Source organism: Balaenoptera borealis, assembly GCF_965194805.1.
Source record: "Balaenoptera borealis genome assembly, chromosome: 14".
NCBI lineage: Eukaryota > Metazoa > Chordata > Mammalia > Artiodactyla > Balaenopteridae > Balaenoptera > Balaenoptera borealis.
In genome coordinates, this window is record NC_138875.1 from 40,368,612 (window position 1) to 40,385,927 (window position 17,316).

At 44.9% G+C, this 17,316-nt stretch overlaps 1 protein-coding gene across 11 annotated transcripts in view; it reads right to left on the reverse strand.

Annotated features, from left to right (window-relative positions):
• Positions 1-17,316, reverse strand: part of FHOD3 (formin homology 2 domain containing 3) — a 491,067-nt gene that overhangs the window by 322,843 nt on the left and 150,908 nt on the right. The window lies entirely within an intron of this gene.

Sequence of the window (17,316 nt, forward strand, 5' to 3'; positions counted from 1 at the left end):
GGCTCATCCAAGCTTAGGGGCAAATTCACCCATTTTCAGTGATCCATGTCCCTGCAGGGTGGCCTGAGGGTCTCCCTCTCCCTGGGAGAACAGGTGCTGAAGTAATTCAGCCAGGGGCAGGGCAGCTCTCTGTGGGAGAGGTGAAGAGTCTTCGTTTTCTCAGCAATGTCATCATTACACAAGATTTGTACCTAATGTGAGACGGGGAGAAGGCAGGCACAATGGACATACAAGAGTGTGAGAGAGCCAGACCGTCTACAAGCAATTGACAAGTATTATCTACTTTGAGGGCCTGCTCTAATTTTATGCTTTAGAATTGAGGTCAGAGTCAATCTCAGTCTGAGCAGGTAAAATGTACCAGTGCGTGGAAAAGAGAAGGAGGAAAATCTAAGTTTAATGTGATATAGAAGGAGTTAGATTAGAGAAGGAAAAAAAAACCTCTTTCTCCCACTATCCTCATGGCAGGTACTACTTAAATGAACCCACCAAGCCCAGACACAACCTCAGAATCATTCTTAACACAGCATCTTGGGAGTCCAGTATCAATCAATAGGTGTTGCCCTTAAAATAAAACCTACTTAGGGATCCTTGGTTTAAATCAATGTGTGGATGGTCAATCTCTAACAGATATTTGATGAACCTAGAAATAATAGGAGGACATCAGCCGAACCTTCTCCCACTGTATCCCTGGATGACAGTGTCAGCATTGGGATAATGAGTGAGAAGGACCTCCACAAAAGCTGGAGGGTGGTGCCACACTTCCTGTGCTAACTCTTGGTTCCCATCCCAATGCTCTGCAGAAGCAAGCCCAGGCCACAGTCTCACCCCCAGTCAGCCTACGCCTCTGGTTATCCTAGGTCACTTCTGGACCCACAGTTTCAGGAAGGTGGCCACCAATATCACTGCATGAGATACTCTCAAGTTCTGATATCCATGTCTATCTATTTTTGCCTGCAAGTGTCACACCATTTTTTACTATATATTTCTGCTTTACTTTTATTTTAAAAGTTTTAAACATTCCATGATAGTTTACCTCTGTGTGTGTGTGGGGGGGTGTGTGTGTGTGTGTGTGTATGAGAGAGAGAGAGACAGATGCACATGCAGATGCTGAAGGGCAGCTATCCTGTGTATGTTCAGGACCTATGGTACCAAAGAAAGAAAGAGGGAGGGGAAGAGAGAGACAAAGAAGAGGGCTGAGGGTCTTTGTTCTTGCTTCCATTGAAGCCAAACCACTACCACCTACTCCTTGGGGCCTCCCTCCCCTGCTCTGCCTCATCCCGGGCCTCCTCCCCCAACAACCGGGGACCCATCCACATCTCCCTCCCTGACTCTACATCTCTGGAATTCTCTTCCTCCACTTGCACACAGATCCTTTCCACTTCTGCAAGTTATCACACTGGCAGTCTCCAAAGGAAAAGAAACGCAATGTCTCTTAGCTGTGAGTTGAGGAATTTTTATCTTCCTGACCCAAGTTTCCCCGACTGGGCCTGACTCACTCTGCAGGAGCCAGTCCACCCCCAGCCTGAGCCTCCTGGGTGCGGGGGCCCAGGCTGCACTACAGTATCACACACACAGCGTGTGCAGAGCCCGCACAAGGACCCAGATGTTGGCCTGGCTGCACATCTCAAACAGCAGCAAGCAGGCTGCTGCCATTCAGAGCCTTTCCTGGAAGAATTTTAAGGGCAGCGGAATGTCCTCAGGAACCATTCGAATGTTATTAATGAAAGGAATGTTTATGGCTCTGTAACTGACTTGTCCTTTACTAATCCTCTCCCCAGATATCTTTTATCAGAGAGGCACACAGTTCATTTCTGCGACACGTCAATATCGACACACTCATCTGAAACCTTAAGTACAGTGGCATGCTTCCCAAGAGAATTATCAACCTGGCCACAGATATGGTCCCAGTCGAATGCCAGCTACTGAAAACAGAAGGCTCTTCTGATTAAACACAATTAGAGACAGTTGCCTTCTCCTGTTTCATCTCATTGCAAACACTACCTGCTCTATCATTGTGAGAACATTTCCATCAATGTTATGGATTTCCTTTTAGCTTAAGAACCTATTTTTCTGAGTCAATTTTATGTCTCTGAGTATTTTTACAGTAAACGGAGACCCAAATAAAGAAAAAACTTCTTTTGAAGACCATAATTGTATTGTTAATCTATCCATCTATGAAGCACTTTTAAGAAATTACTGGATTTTAATTTCCCCAACTTGCAGTGTCTCCTAAGCCTAAACACACCAAGAAAGCACTGAGAACATTTATATTTTCTGCAGATAAGTTGACACTTAGATTAAATACTTGTCACAGACTGTAAGGCTATCAGAAAGGATCCCTGACTGTACAGGGATCATGGAAACGGAAGACAGTTGCCTAATTTGGATTTTGCTGAAATGGTTTAACTCTGGAGATAAAAATTAGTTCATCTCTGGAGATAAATATTCCCATTAACAAACCTGTCAATCTTTAAAAAAAAAAAAAACATACAAATCAGAGTTGCAATGGGTTGCTGTATAATGGACACATATTTGTTGCTGTCTTTAAACTACTGGGAACCTTCTAGGGTCAGTAACAGATAATCTGAAGTAATCTGATATAAATTACTTTTGGCCATGTAATACAGCAAAGACCAGAGAACTAAAAGGAAGGAAATCTTCCTGCTTGCACCCAAACTACTCCACCAAAGCCACAAGAAAGTTCATCTCCATTTTCTATAGCATCTGACTAGTGAGCGCTGGGCATGTGGGCCAGGGTATAGGAATAGTTAAGGCAGCCTAGCATTTTCCACTGGAAGAAAAAATAATGATAAAGTAATTTTAATAAAAACAGGTTTGTCTAAACTCATCTAAAAATTACTACAACTGCTTTCACTTTTGCACATCACTCTACAGTGGCACATAAGTTCTTAGATCTAAAAGGGATCTTCAAGATCTTTTAGGGCATCTTGATTTGATTGAAAAAACATTGAAAAGCTCAAGCTTGGAAGGGACTGGCTCAGGTTCCCCGTAATTTGTGACAGATCCATGACTGAGGCAGAGGTCTTCCAACTCCCAGGGCAGCACTCTTTCCACTACATCCCCCTTTCCTTGCTGGAATCCTGCTGTTTCTTACACAACAGACAGGCAGAATCCCAAGTCTGCAAGGCAAACTACCTAGGTTCCAAGAACTTATTGGTAAGTTAGTTACTTGAAATTAAAAAGAAATTTCCCTATGAAAGCAGCGTTGCCTGTGCTGGAAAAGTTCCCAGGCTAGTCCACAAAAGCGAATTTAGAAGCTATGAGAAGCAGAAGCAAGTAATCCTCGAGCCTTCTGAGATGCCTTAAGTCCTCAAATACCTCTAATTGAGGTTCCAGTGCCAGGCAAGCAATGACTCACAAGCCAGTCACTGTCAAACTGTGAGGGCAAAGTAGGTAAGTACAAAGGCTTTGAAATGAGACCAGCCTGAGTTCAAGTTCAGGTTCACCCAACCTTAGCAGAGAGATATAGGCTTTATTTTCTCAGTAAGAATCTAATGGAAAAAGAGGAGAATGGGATGAGGAAATCCTTTTACTCTTCATGTATGTGCCTGCCACACTGGCGGGTTAGAAATCCAAATAGCCCTTCTCCCTCCAGGAACAAGCAAAGAGAGAGGATGGTGAAAAGATTATGGGCCCCAGAGGAAGGAGAGAAGCCTTGCTTGGAAGCAACGAATGGTGCCAGTGGAAAAGGACATGGGCAGCCAGCCCCAGAGCCGGGGACAGAAGCAGAGGACCATCTGAGGACTTGGAGAAAGACACCTCCCAAGCCTGCCCTCCTTTACTCTACAGGGAGGCCCCTGCCACCAGCCCTTCCGTCCCCAGCCTGTGCACCTCCCAAAGGTCTCAACCCCATCTTCACTTCCAGTGACTCTCCTCTGCTGTGACCGAGGGGGCCCCAACTGCACCTCAGCCTCCGGGGAGACTTGACTCTCCCTGGTTAGCAGGCGAGGGGGTGGAGCAAGGGCGAGTAGGGAATTTAACAATCATCCTCCCCACGTCAGGCACTGGACAGGCACCTCTTTGTTCACTTCCCACAACAATCCTGACACAGGTCTTCATGTCCTGATCCGACAAGTTAGACATTGATGTTCAGAGAGGTTTAGTGACTTGCCCAAGATCACACAGCAAGCAAAGGGGAATGAGGCTCAAATCTACAACTGTGTGGCCATATGGGACATGTGCCACTGCCCCCAGCTGGCCCTCTGAACGCTCGTTCCCATGCACCGCTGCACACAACTTAGGCGCTACTGCTCTGACCATCCACCTTGTGTGTTGCACAGGCCGCTGGGCCTATTCAGGAAATGGCTCGTGGCAAGGCCTCCTGGGAAAGCGACCTCCAGGCTAGCATATAACACAATGATTACATTAATGTCTCACATGTGCATAATGATGTGTGGTTTACAAAACCCCTGCTCAAAAGTAGTACTGGATTATAATCCAACATATAAAATAAATCTCCGCAAGTCTATACTGATATAAATAAAAGACCAAATAAATCAAGGGGAAGAATAGACAAATAGATGGAGTGTACCTCCCCACCCCCTGAGTTGGGGCTACATGTAGTGACTTTCTTCCAAAGAGGCCAGTTTGAAAAGGGGAGAAAGAGTAACCTCACAGTGGAGAAACCTGACAAACACGACCTCGGCCAGGTGATCAGAGATACATGTAGATATAATAACGCAGTTCCAGAACAGGTCAAGTTCCGTAGAGACTGATTTTTTTTTTTTTTAAGGTTAGAAAGTACTAAAATACTTTTGAAGATTATGGGGAAAAAAAGGAGGCGAGAATGACTCATGAAAAACAGTTTGGTCAAGTCATCCATATGGTTCAATGGAGCCATCTGGGGATTTCATGGGGAGGAAGTTTGATTTTCCACCAAACCAGGACAAAGGAATGTGTTTTGTTAAAAGGCTTGAGGACTGTCCCACCTCCCCTCATGGCAGCAAAAGATCAACAGGCCAATGGAGGCAGGAAGGAGGCCCTCAGCAGAGGCGAGCACTAGTTTAATTCAGAGACACCCCAGCCTTGATTCTGCTGTTCCATCTTCTCTGCAGCAACACTTGGTGTGCGGATATCATCATAAAGGTGACGAGGGGTAGGTGGGTGACTGGAAGCTGCATGCCACCAAAAAAAACATTTTTAAAACTGTTCAGTCCTCTTTTATTTCGGTCCTCACGGAATTATAAAGGAGCAACAGGGTGAAACAGCCACCTGAGAGGCAACCAGAAGGGCTCCCAAGACCACCCTCCTCACCTCCATTGCTAAACCTAATTACTAAGTCTGCATGCCCATCTTTCTTTCTCAGTCCACCAACCAAAGAGTCATTCCTGTGAGTTTGTAAATTTCCTTGGAACCTCCAAATACCCCCAGAGAGAATTCTGTCATTTGATCACGCACGCCACATGCACAATTGCTTTAATCCCCTCCTGCAGATGGAGCGCCCTTTGACACAGTGTGTGGGAAGAGGTGTATCAAAGGAGGTGGAGGCGGCCATCCACTCCTCTTGTTTCTCCCTTCCTCTTTTTTAGGATTTTCAAGTGTTCTCCTCCTTCTTGGGGACTCCAGAACTTAGCCTTTAGTAAGCTCAGGACTTTCTATGTTAGCTGAATATTAAGTCAAGATGTTAATGAAATAACTCATGATTGACTATGAGGCTGTAATTTGTCTCCTCAGACCTTTGCTTACTACATGGCCTATGATTAAGCAGAAACAAAATTATTTTATTATTTCCAGGCTGTGATGTCCTGAGCTAAGTTAACTGTACTAGGCTCTGGAGATCTTTCTAAAAGAAATCAAGAAAAAGCAGGAACCAGCACTATTCACAGTAGCCAAGACATGGAAACAACCTAAATGTCCATCAACAGATGAATGGATAAAGAAGATGTGGTATATACATACAATGGAACAGTACTGAGCCAAGAAAAAGAATGAAATAATGCCATCTGCAGCAACATGGATGCAACTAGAGATAATCATACTAAGTGAAATAAGTCAGAAAGAGAAAGACAAATACCATATGATATCACTTATATGTGGAATCTAAAATATAACATAGAGAACAGACTTGTGGTTGCCAAGGGAGTGGCATGGGGGAGGGATAGACTGGGAATTTGGGGTTAATAGATGCAAACTATTACATATAGAGTGGATGGACAAAAAAGTCCTACTGTATAGCACAGGGAACTATATTCAATATCCTGGGATAAACCATAATGGAAAAGAATATAAAAAAGGATGCATATATATGTATAACTGAGTCACTTTGCTGTACAGCAGAAATTAACACAACATTGTAAATCAGCTATACTTCAATTAAAAAAAAATTTACTCAGAAATCTCCCCCAGGGACTTCCCTGGTGGCACAGTGGTTAAGAATCCACCTGCCAATGCAGGGGACACGGGTTCAATCCCTGGTCAGGGAAGATCCCACATGCCGCGGAGCAACTAAGTCCATGCACTGCAACTAGTGAAGCCTGTGCACTCTAGGGCCTGCGAGCCATAACTACTGAGCCCGTGTGCCACAACTACTGAAGCCCGTGCACCTAGAGCCCATGCTCCACAACAAGAGAAGCCACTGCAATGAGAAGCCAGCACACCGCAACGAAGAGTAGACCCCGATCGCCACAACTAGAGAAAGCCCACGCACAGCAACGAAGACCCAACGCTGCCAAAAATGAATAAAATTACAAAAAAAAAAAGAAAGAAATCTCCCCTGCCCTGCCAAAAAAAAAGGCAGGAACTGATTCAGAGAAAAAACAGTTCAAGAGTAAACACATCACTTTCCACCTGCTGCAGCAGCCGCTGTGGTTTTCTTTATTCTCATCCTATCATACAAGACTGTCAACCTCTATGGAATCAGTTTCAGCTCTACGAACTTTACCAATAAAGGCAAATTACAAAACCTGTCTCTTTCTTTTTCTTTTTGAATACTCTGCCTTTTTACTGCTGGATTCAGACACCATTAGTATTTGAATTTAAGCCAAAATTCTTGCAAAAACCAGATGTTCTATACAGAAGCTTATGCTTAATACAGAGCTTTCTACCGCATCTGAAGATGCTCTTCCCAGCGGACAATCCACAATGCTGAGGGCTACAACTTTCACCAGGAGGTCCACATGATGACCCATCACAGGAAGACCCAGACCAAGATGAGTAACTGCCACAGCTGTGCCCAGCATGACACTGCATTCATTAAAAAAAAAAAAAAAAAAAAACGAAGTCCAACATCAGATGAATCCTCAACGGATTTGTAAGTCCATAGTGAAATCTCTTGAACAGGCATCAACACACAGCCAAACATCCTCAAGGTTTTCTTCACCTGTCTCTCTCACACAAGTCACGTGCATCTTGGCAGCTGTTCCCTTAAAACCTCTCTCCTCCCAAAACATTCTGACCCCTTGTCTCACTTCCCACTTCCCCACAGGCTGGATATAACCTGTAGCTCCATGCCCCATCTAACCTCTCTCATAGAGGTTTTCTAATTCTTCTCTTTTCTGTGCCATAAAAGCAAAAACGCAGGTGCTAAAAAGGGAAGCACGAGAGCCTTTAAAAGAAGATCCCCTTACCGGAGAATATTTACACACCAGTGTCTTCCTTCTCACATTCATATTCCTCGGCACTAAATGGCTGTGACAGGTCACCACATGACACAGGGAGGGTGGTGGTCACAGTTTTGTGGCCCTGCTTCCCATGGACAGGCAAGAGCCGAGGTGTGTACAAAGCCCGGGCTTCAAGCAGGCCTCTCTCAGGAAGTGTCGTGCAGCCCAGAGAGCTCGACGCAGGAAGGCGGTAGAAGTGGGTCGCTCTCTGACCCCATCACTGACACTGACACTGTCACCCCTGGGGGGCCCATGTGCTGGAAACCCCTCCCTATCCCTTCCAGCCACCCCTAAGGAACCCTGAGAGCCTCGATAAGCAGTTTGAAAACTATAGGCTGGATGATGGCTACTGCTTTCTCCTCCTATTCCATCCTTACCTGTGACCTAAGAACGCACATTTGTTTTTACCAGAAATGACCATCTCTTTTCAAAATACCTTCTAATGCATTACAATCAACTACCCTTTCTCCCCTCTCTCAAGAAAGAAAACCATCAGGATATCCAACCTACGACCTCCTGAGCTGGTGCAGCTGATAAAGTCTGCACCTGAGCCCCAGTCCTCAGGGCAGCCTTCCGCATGTATCGGAAAACTAAATACTTCCCGTCACCGTCAGAAGTTGATGCATCACAGACCATCAAAGGTCACACAGAGATGGAAAATCATGCACAGCTAAAGGATCTGTCTGAGGCTCATAGTTAATGCTAACTGCACCAGGAGCCCAGGAGCCAGACTCACTTTTCACTGTTCACTGCTCCGGACAAAAGGCATTCAACAGGACAGAGCCCCATCAACTCCACGGGGGGCCTGGAAAACATCGGAAAAGTACAGGCCCTGGGGGGTGGCAGATCCAAATGCCAGTGCATATCCCGGACGCACGAGCACTTGGCAGCATTTACATGCAGAGCTTCTGCACTGGGGCGCAGCACCCAGGAGCCACTCTTGTCTGGCAGGTGGCTCCAGCTGTTAACACACCCCAAGGAGAGAGACTGGGAGGGGAGGGGAGGGCAGAACCAAACCGCGGACGGAAAGGGATGAGTCTGATCCCCTCCTGAAGGCCGCAGCCCCGTCTGTTTCTACATTTGCCCCAAATGGTAGCGGAAGCCAGGATCAAAGTGTGCGCAGTATTCACGGAAACGTTCATTCCAATACCTGCTGACGCATCTCAGAGCCTGAGGAAGGCAGTACTCACAGCATGGTTTATATTTTTATTTTGTTAAATTCCTTGGCTCTTTCTGTATTAAATACATTTTCCTGTGATCCCTAGACAATTGTTATAAAAGACTGAAGTTTAACAAATATTGCCAGCACCTGTCCAAATGAAAAACAAATCTCCCTTAATAAAATTTTACTTATAAGTTTCCCCCTAAAAGAATTATGATAGATACATTATCACTATATAGATATGATAAAGCAAAACAAAAGATCCACAGTGAAACCCTGAGGATTCTTCCCCCTTCTCATTCTCCCCACTCCACCCCAAGATACCTCCCTAACAATTTTTGTTCTCAAATCCAAATGATCCTTGACAGCAGGCTCTTCCTAGGGTCAAGGCTGATAAGGCTGGATGTAAACTAGCACCTTAGGTGGGTTCCATGCCTGAAGCAGGGAGAGAAGACTGTGGCAGAAACTCTACAGGGTGGAAGGTTCTGGAACAGTCACTTCAAGGCTTATACTGGGGAATCAATAAGAAACTGAAGTGACCTCCAGCTAAACCAGCTGCTTGAACACATGCAGTCTGGTTTCAGAAATATTCCTGACACACCTGTGATGCTGTCATTCCCTCTCCAGTTTTCTTTGTCCTTGTGGGTCTAGGCCTTTGTTCCACAGAAAGTGGATCTCACATTAGAGGGTTTGAAGATCAAACAGAGATAAACGGGCATGTGTTCTGACTCTGCAGACTAGAGGAAGCCAAAGCCTAAGTGGGGCAGTAAGAAGTGGGTCAGTTCATAAATGTTCTTACTACAAAAATTTAAAAAATTAATCTGTAAACATTAAGATGCAGGAATAGCTACCTCTGGTTTTCTTCTGACTTTTCGAATTCTTTGGGCTTCTCTTCTTGACTCACACTGACAACGAACAACAAACGGTGAATGATTCCAAGCCTGACAGGCCTGCTGTGCAGGTGGACTCTTCCTTAATTCTTCAAGGAAAACTACTGTTAGACGCTGCAGCTCTGAAAGGGGACACAAGCACTGAGAAGGCTCATGAGATGCCTTTACGGTTAAAGTCTTAATGTTCTCCGCATTTGTGGCACAAAAAATGCCAGCAGGCCTCTCCTAATTCTCATAAGCCCTGATGACATCGAGCTGCAATGACAGTTCACAAGGTGGCCGGTCACTCAGCGGGGCAAGTGGGATCCACACTCCCAGCCCGGCTCAAAGGAACTCGCAGGCAAGTGAGGCTGCTGACTGGGGAGGGGCTGAAGACACACTTACAGGGGCAAATCTGGGAGAATGAATCAAGGGCAGGAAAGTACGGATCTGGGAGAGCAGGGTGGTTTGAGACTGAAAGGGAGCTGACACCAAGGCCAGAGGTGGGCCCAGCAACTGTGGTGGCCTGAGAATGCAAATTTCAATCTGCCCCAGGCTCATTCATTCTGTACACGTGACATCTCTGACAAACAGGTCCTACATGCGGATGCAACAGAATGGTTAGCGGTAACTGTGAGTCCTCTGGCTTTCCTCCCCCCTCCCCTTGACCCCCACTCCCACAGAGAATCTGCACTTTGCCTTGGGGAGGACTAAGATCCTGCTGGGTGGCTTTCTGAATATTGGCGTGCAGCCTCCATGACATGGGGAGGAAAGGAAGGAGGCAGAAGTCTAAGGAATGACCAGACTGGCTAAATTGATCTACTTTCTGCAGTACCAATGGGTGGAGGGGAAAGATGGAGACACCATGGTTGCCAGTGGGGAGGAAGGACAAGATTTTTGGCTTTTCCATCCAAGCAGTTTTGAGTTCTGATGCATACGGAGAGGAGAGAAAAGGGGACTTATAATCACTTTGAAGAAAGTCATGAACCAATTTTAGCCCTGTTGAAATGACTTTCAGCTGCCAGATCCTCTCTTTACCATGGTTCCACTCCAAGACAAGATCTGCTGAGTGCTGGCTTCCTGAGGTGACACACAACACTGGTTCACCAACTCTGCGATCTGTGACCTTGGCTGCATATTTTAACATTATGTATAAACTAGTTTCCTCTTTCCTGTACCCATCACATTTCAGTTCATGATGACCACTACAGGACCAAGAGATATGCATTAGATTAATTTGGGAAGTCATAACGAGGTTATACATACTTTGTTTTTCAAGTGATTTGGGTATTTTTCCCCCTCTGGGAATCACGAAAGAAATGAAAGTGGTTTGCTAAGAAAATTCATAATGTAAATGTGGGTATGTTTAGCTTGTAAAAAGGAACTAAATGGAAAGACTATTGCAGTAGGAGCAAGTAAATGAATGAAAGTGGTAAGTTATTCTTCTGTTAAGACCCCAGAGACTGGAGCCAGGTGCAGCTTTTCTGGGGTCACTGCCCACTAAGTAGTTATTTCACGTACCCGAAGTTAATTAAATTTTTTTAGAAAATAAATGTGTATTTTCTAAATATTCTCTAAAACAGTGAAATTTTCTTTAAAAAAAAAAATTATGAATGATATTAGTCCAAACCCTCCCCTATTTTAACCACTTCACCTCAAAACACCATACATGATCTTAGCTGAGACCCATGAAGTTCTCAGTCTTCTCCATCCCTCCAGGAAGCCCTACTGGTTGCCTTCCTTCTCACATTAATTCTCTCCTAGATTTATCACTGGCTGCTCACCAAATGTGTATTTTTTTTCCTTTATCAAACTATAATAAAAACATGACTCCAAAAATTCCCCCAAACTGGAATATGGTCATTTCATCATGATTATCACCATACAAAATCTTTAGTGTTTATTTACCTACCCTGGGCACCTATTCAATAATGAATCAATAATGAAATTGGACTTAGAAAGCAATTTTTCCCTAATTTGTTCTTTAAGCTACATGTATCAAGAAAAACTTACTGAACAAACTATTATGTATATTAGAACACAAGGAAAGAAATGTCATTTTAAAATTCCAAGAATTCTAGCCAAGCATAAAATGTTAAAAGTTTTTTTAGGTTTCACATTTTGTTGCTATTTTAGAATGCATTTAATTATCTCCTATAGTAAAATTCTGTGGAACAAGTTGGGGATGAAGGGAGTAAAAAAGTGAGAAAAACAGTTAACACAGTGACGGAAGTTCTGGGGTTGAACAGACTTGGGTTCCAATCCTACTTTCTGGCTCTGAGACAGTAGGCAGGTGCCTTAAGCTCTCAGAGTCTCCTCCCGATAACATCAGCCATAACCTGTAACATCAGGATAACAAGGGCATATACAGTATAAATGTAAAATGAACATGTAAACAAAATAAAGAATTAAATAGTACTAAAAAGTATTCAAGCTATATACTTAACATTTTGTGCCTTCCCTGTATGCTTTATCTTAATAAACACAATAAATATTTAAAATATATATATGTACCATTTCCTTTCAATTATCTAGCAGTCAAGCCCAGTGATAGAACTGCCTTTAAACACAGGAAATGTGGGTAGTTTCCAAGTGATTTGAGGGTCAGCATGTCCTTGCAATGCAACCTGAAATTCTACCATTAGGGATTAATTGCTTTGATTAAAACACTGTACTCTTCAAGAATATTTTAAATGCGAATACCCCCATGAGGCCTCAGAGGAAGGGAGTTCTTCCCATCATTCCCAGAAAATAGAGCACTGAGAAATGGTTGTCCTGAAAGGGCAAACTGGTGTGGGAAAGTCAGGAGAGAAGAGGGAGCCCTGGGTTGAGTACAGGAGAACAGACAAAGACTGCATGTTTGGTCACAGAGAGTGCAAGCAGGTAAGTGGGGATAAGACCCCAGAGGGGTCAGGAGCACAGCAAGGAAAGGCACCCAAATTTCCCAACTGCAAGACCAGCTATGGGCAGCCCCCAGGGACAGCCAGAGGTCACTCTGTCATGTACCCCATCCTGAGTCACCTCACACACTCTGCCTGGAGCGTGACTGGGCCCAGCAAGAGCCGGGGGAGGGACAGTGGTTTAGGTCCTATCCCTGGCCTGGGGCTGGGTGGGCAGGAGGCTGTCTAACGAAAACACTCCCTTGTGTAGGGAGAGGCAGGGAAGCAGGTCAGCCTGGCCCCAATGAGCCACGTGGGAAAAGGTAAGGTTCACCACTGTCCACCTTCAGGCCTCAACACGAGCCAGCCCAGGCAGACGCATGTTCACAAGGAAAGAGATGCTGGCAGGGCTCGCCAGGGCTCTGCAGAAGATGGCTTGATTACGATGAAAATGGGTCTTCATTATTACAGTGTATGTGTGGCTCTGAAACAAATTAAAAATTCAATCCAAAGTTCTAATCAAATTATTGTCACATACCTGTTGTTTTGTACTATATGAGATGGCTTGTACCCCATCCTTTGTGCCCCAACACAGGAAATCTAGAGGGGACCCTGTGTCCTTTCTTCAACATCTGAGCAATTTCAGGGAGATTCTTTTTGTCACATATATTTCACACTTGCTCTTTTAATTCAAAATAATAATAATAATAATAATTATTATATTATCATTATTTCTTATTATTTTAAGAAGCCTGGAGTGAAATGAAAATATTCTTTATGGCACCACCTAACACAGCTACTATCCTCCTTTTGCTGTATTTCCTTTCAGTTTTTACACGTTTCTCTCTTCTTTGTTATTTTTGAAAAAGAAATACATTCACATCGTATAAAAGTCAAAAGGCACAAAACCTCTCCCCTCTCCTGTCCCCCCATCTGCCTGATTCCCCTCCTCAAAGGCAGCCGAAGGAACAAGTTTCTTGTTCAGATATGCATTTAATGTGTTTCTAAATCAAGTCTGAAACTTGCTTTTATCGACCTTAACAACCCTGTTCCAGGTTGCTACGCAAAAAATGATGTTAATAACTGCGTGATTTTCCATCGTCGATAACGTTCTTACACTTAACCTGTTGTAATTAAACAGTAAGGTTGCTCTCAGGTTTTCATTATAAATAATGCTGCAGTAGCCATCAGGGGACACTGCCTGGCTTTTGCCATACTGTGGACTTTTTCCTGAGGCTGGAGCTGTCCATCCCCCCCTCCATCTCCACCAATCATTTTGATAGTCGCACTGAAGGTAAAGAGAAGCACGTGGTCCACACCACATGAAGCTCTGGAGTCCATAGTCCACACCAGCCCTGCCGCCCTACTGGAAAAGACCAGCTCATGTGGAAAAAACTAAACCTATCAAACTGGGCGGGGTCAAGCTGATAACGCCCAGACACTGCATCACACACGACGGCCAAATCAAACACCGTGTCCCCAAACCGCCAAGCACAAAGGCCTGTGTACGACAGTATCTTGAGAGATCCTCTGGACTGCTCCAACATGTGCTCATACCCCGGGATCCGCAGTGACACGGGTTAATCCACAGGGTTAACGTGCCCCATCCTCATCATCATTCTTACCCAAAGGTTTGGGAGATGAAGTATTATTACATTTATATTAATCATGATCCTTAGAAAGGGGAAGGCACAGTCTAAATGAGTTTCTAAAATAAAGCTAAGATAACAAGATCTCAACAGCATTTTCGCAGAGGCAGGCAGTTTAGGCGCTGCTCCCAGGCCACCCTGAACTTCTGGTGTGAGGAGTGCTGCCCTAAGTGTAAACCACTTACTCTGACCTCCAGGTCCTTAAGACACTGAGGGCTTTGATAGAAATTCACCTCAAATCCAAAAGCAAAGGAGCTGCCATGGGTGGTGTGTGGAAGGCCTTTTAGGTGATCAGGCAGGAACAGGGCAAGGACCCAGGGGCTTTCTGCCACGCTCTCCATCTCCCCAGCAAGGGAAGGACCCGGCAGGCTTTCTTCTCCACGCCTCCACCCCGTCAGCCATTCTCTTACTCATTTGGATAAGCTTTCATTGAGGAAGCCTTAAGGCCAGGTACACAGTAGATTAACAGAGGAGTAAAACAGTTCACCTTTCAATAATTACTCTTGTGGAGGGAGACAGATATATTAACAACTATTAAGCACCAGTTCACACCAAGGCGGGGGGGGGGGGGGGGGGCGGAGCAACAGGAATGTGAATTGAGTTTGTGTATGAACTGGCCACGGCACACAGGCAGCTTTCCTTTAGGACCGACCTTGGACAGGATGTGAATTCATAACCTCCCCAACCGGGCGCCTACCTCAATTCTCTCTACTTACTTGCAAATCCCTACTGACTTACAAAGCCTTTCCATTCAAAAGGGTTCAATCTGGGACGTGTGGATTAAAGTGAGACGAAACTTGCCAATGAGGAATTATCCCCTGACCTCCCTGGGGGAGCAGTCTCCAATGCTGATGAGACAGCGTGCTGGAAAAGGAAAATGCCCACAGACATTGATGCTGCTGAATAGGAGAAATCAATACGTAGGTCTAAAGCTGTTAAAAGACAGCCTGACTCTGTTGCTGGCTTCTAGTGTTGCTGGTGATTTCAGGCTTTTGCTAATAATGATCCATCATTCTGAAAACCCCCAGGGCCCTTCTGCACTGCAGGAAGACTAGGTCCCCAGAATTCTGGATCCCCAAGTGCCAGTCTTGGGTGACAACATCACATTTTTTTTTAATTAATTAATTTCTTATTTATTTATTTTTGGCTGCATTGGGTCTTCGTTGCTACGCGTGGGCTTTCTCTAGTTGCGGTGAGCAGGGGCTACTCTTCGTTGCAGTGCGTGGGCCTCTCACCGCGGTGGCCTCTCCCTCTGCGGAGCACAGGCTCTAGGCGCACAGGTCTCAGCAGTTGTGGCATGCAGGCTCAGCAGTTGTGGCTCGCAGGCTCTAGAGCGCAGGCTCAGTAGTTGTGGCACATGGGCTTAGCTGCTTTGCAGCATGTGGGATCTTCCCGGACCAGGGATCGAACCCATGTCCCCTGCATTGGCAGGCAGATTCTCAACCACTGCGCCACCAGGGAAGTCCAACATCACATTCTGAAGTCTGGTTTTCAAACACTTTGCTTACCCCACATGGATCAGTCCTGGATTTGCAGCAGAATTAACTGTTGACGATTCTTCAGCAATTCTAAACCCTTTAAAATACCTGTTGTCCTAGCAATGTGTTCCAGTCCTTGAAGCCTCACCCAGTACAGGAGCCAGGGCATCAGTTCATCAGCAGAAGCCTGGAGGAAGGCTTCACTGCTTTGAATGCAACAAAAAGCACTGGAGAACCCTGGAAGAGGGTCAAGAACTCTTCATTAATTGACTTAGAAGAAATGTGTGACTTCATTTTCAACCTGACTTGTATTAAGATCCAGGAGACTACAATCATGATTGCTGTGGCTAACCAGATCAAGCCTCAGTGGTACTGTCTGGAAACGCCCATTATTCCTGGAACCCGCCAGCAGGGCATCCTCAACCAGAAAGAGGAAACCCGAGATGAGGCAGAGGCCCAAACCTTCATAATCACACCCTTAGCCAGGCTGTCAAATACTGAAGTAAAACAAAGATTATTTTTATAGAGATTTTAAACAGTCTCACTGTCAGTCAGTGAAATAATTTAGAATCCCTCTTCTTACTGCAAATAAATTGGACAGGATTGGGAAGTGGAGAGGGGAAGTAACGTTCACTGTGTGACACTCCATTGATGATTTATTTATTCTTCAGACCAACCATATCAACCCTACCAGACGCCATGAAATGTACTTTCCATACATTAGTATTTATTATTCTAATTTTCCAGGGAAGTTAAATAAAATGCCTGCTTAGGAGTCATACCACTAAAACTCAAGGCAGGACTCAGATCCAGCAGTCTTTAACCCACCTCCCACCCCCACCTCATGCTCCTTCCCTAAAATAAAGGTCATTTCATTCACCACCATAAACAGCAGCCCATATGTCCCCCAGGTAGCCTGGAAAAGCATGGATTATCTAAATCCCAAGCTGGCCTCTACCCTCTTTCCACTGTACTGTCTTGTTGCCCTAGAAGACAGGATGAGGGAACAGGGCAATGGGTCAAGCTCCTACCCTCCAAGGGAACCACTTGTGCCCATCTCTACAACAAGTAAATGCCATCACAGCTGCCACCTTTGGCAAATACAGTTTGTTAATAAGCCTGTCCTATTCAAATTATCCTACCACAATCTTTCAAGGGGAATTTGGAAACATCCTAACTGTAGAGGTACTTTATCTTTTTATTTTTAATTAATTAATTTACTTATTTATTTATTTATGTATTTACTTATGGCTGCATTGGGTCTTCATTGCTGCGCACGGGCTTTCTCTTGTTGCAGCAAGCGGGGGCTACTCTTTTGTTGTGGTACATGGGTTTCTCATTGCAGTGGCTTCTCTTGTTGTGGAGCAGGGGCTCTAGGTGCGCGGGCTTCAGTAGTTGTGGTGCACGTGCTTAGTTGCTCCATGGCATGTGGGATCTTCCCGGACCAGGGCTCGAACCCGTGTCCCCTACACTGGCAGGTGGATTCTTAACCACTGCATCACCAGGGAAGTCCCAAGGCACTTTATCTTTTGACTTATCTTTTATTTCTAGGGATTTACCCTGACAATACACCTCCCACAACGTGAAAATACACATGCATGAGGCTATTTATTGCAGCATTGTTCATAATTGCAACACACTGAAAACAAGCCAAATGCCT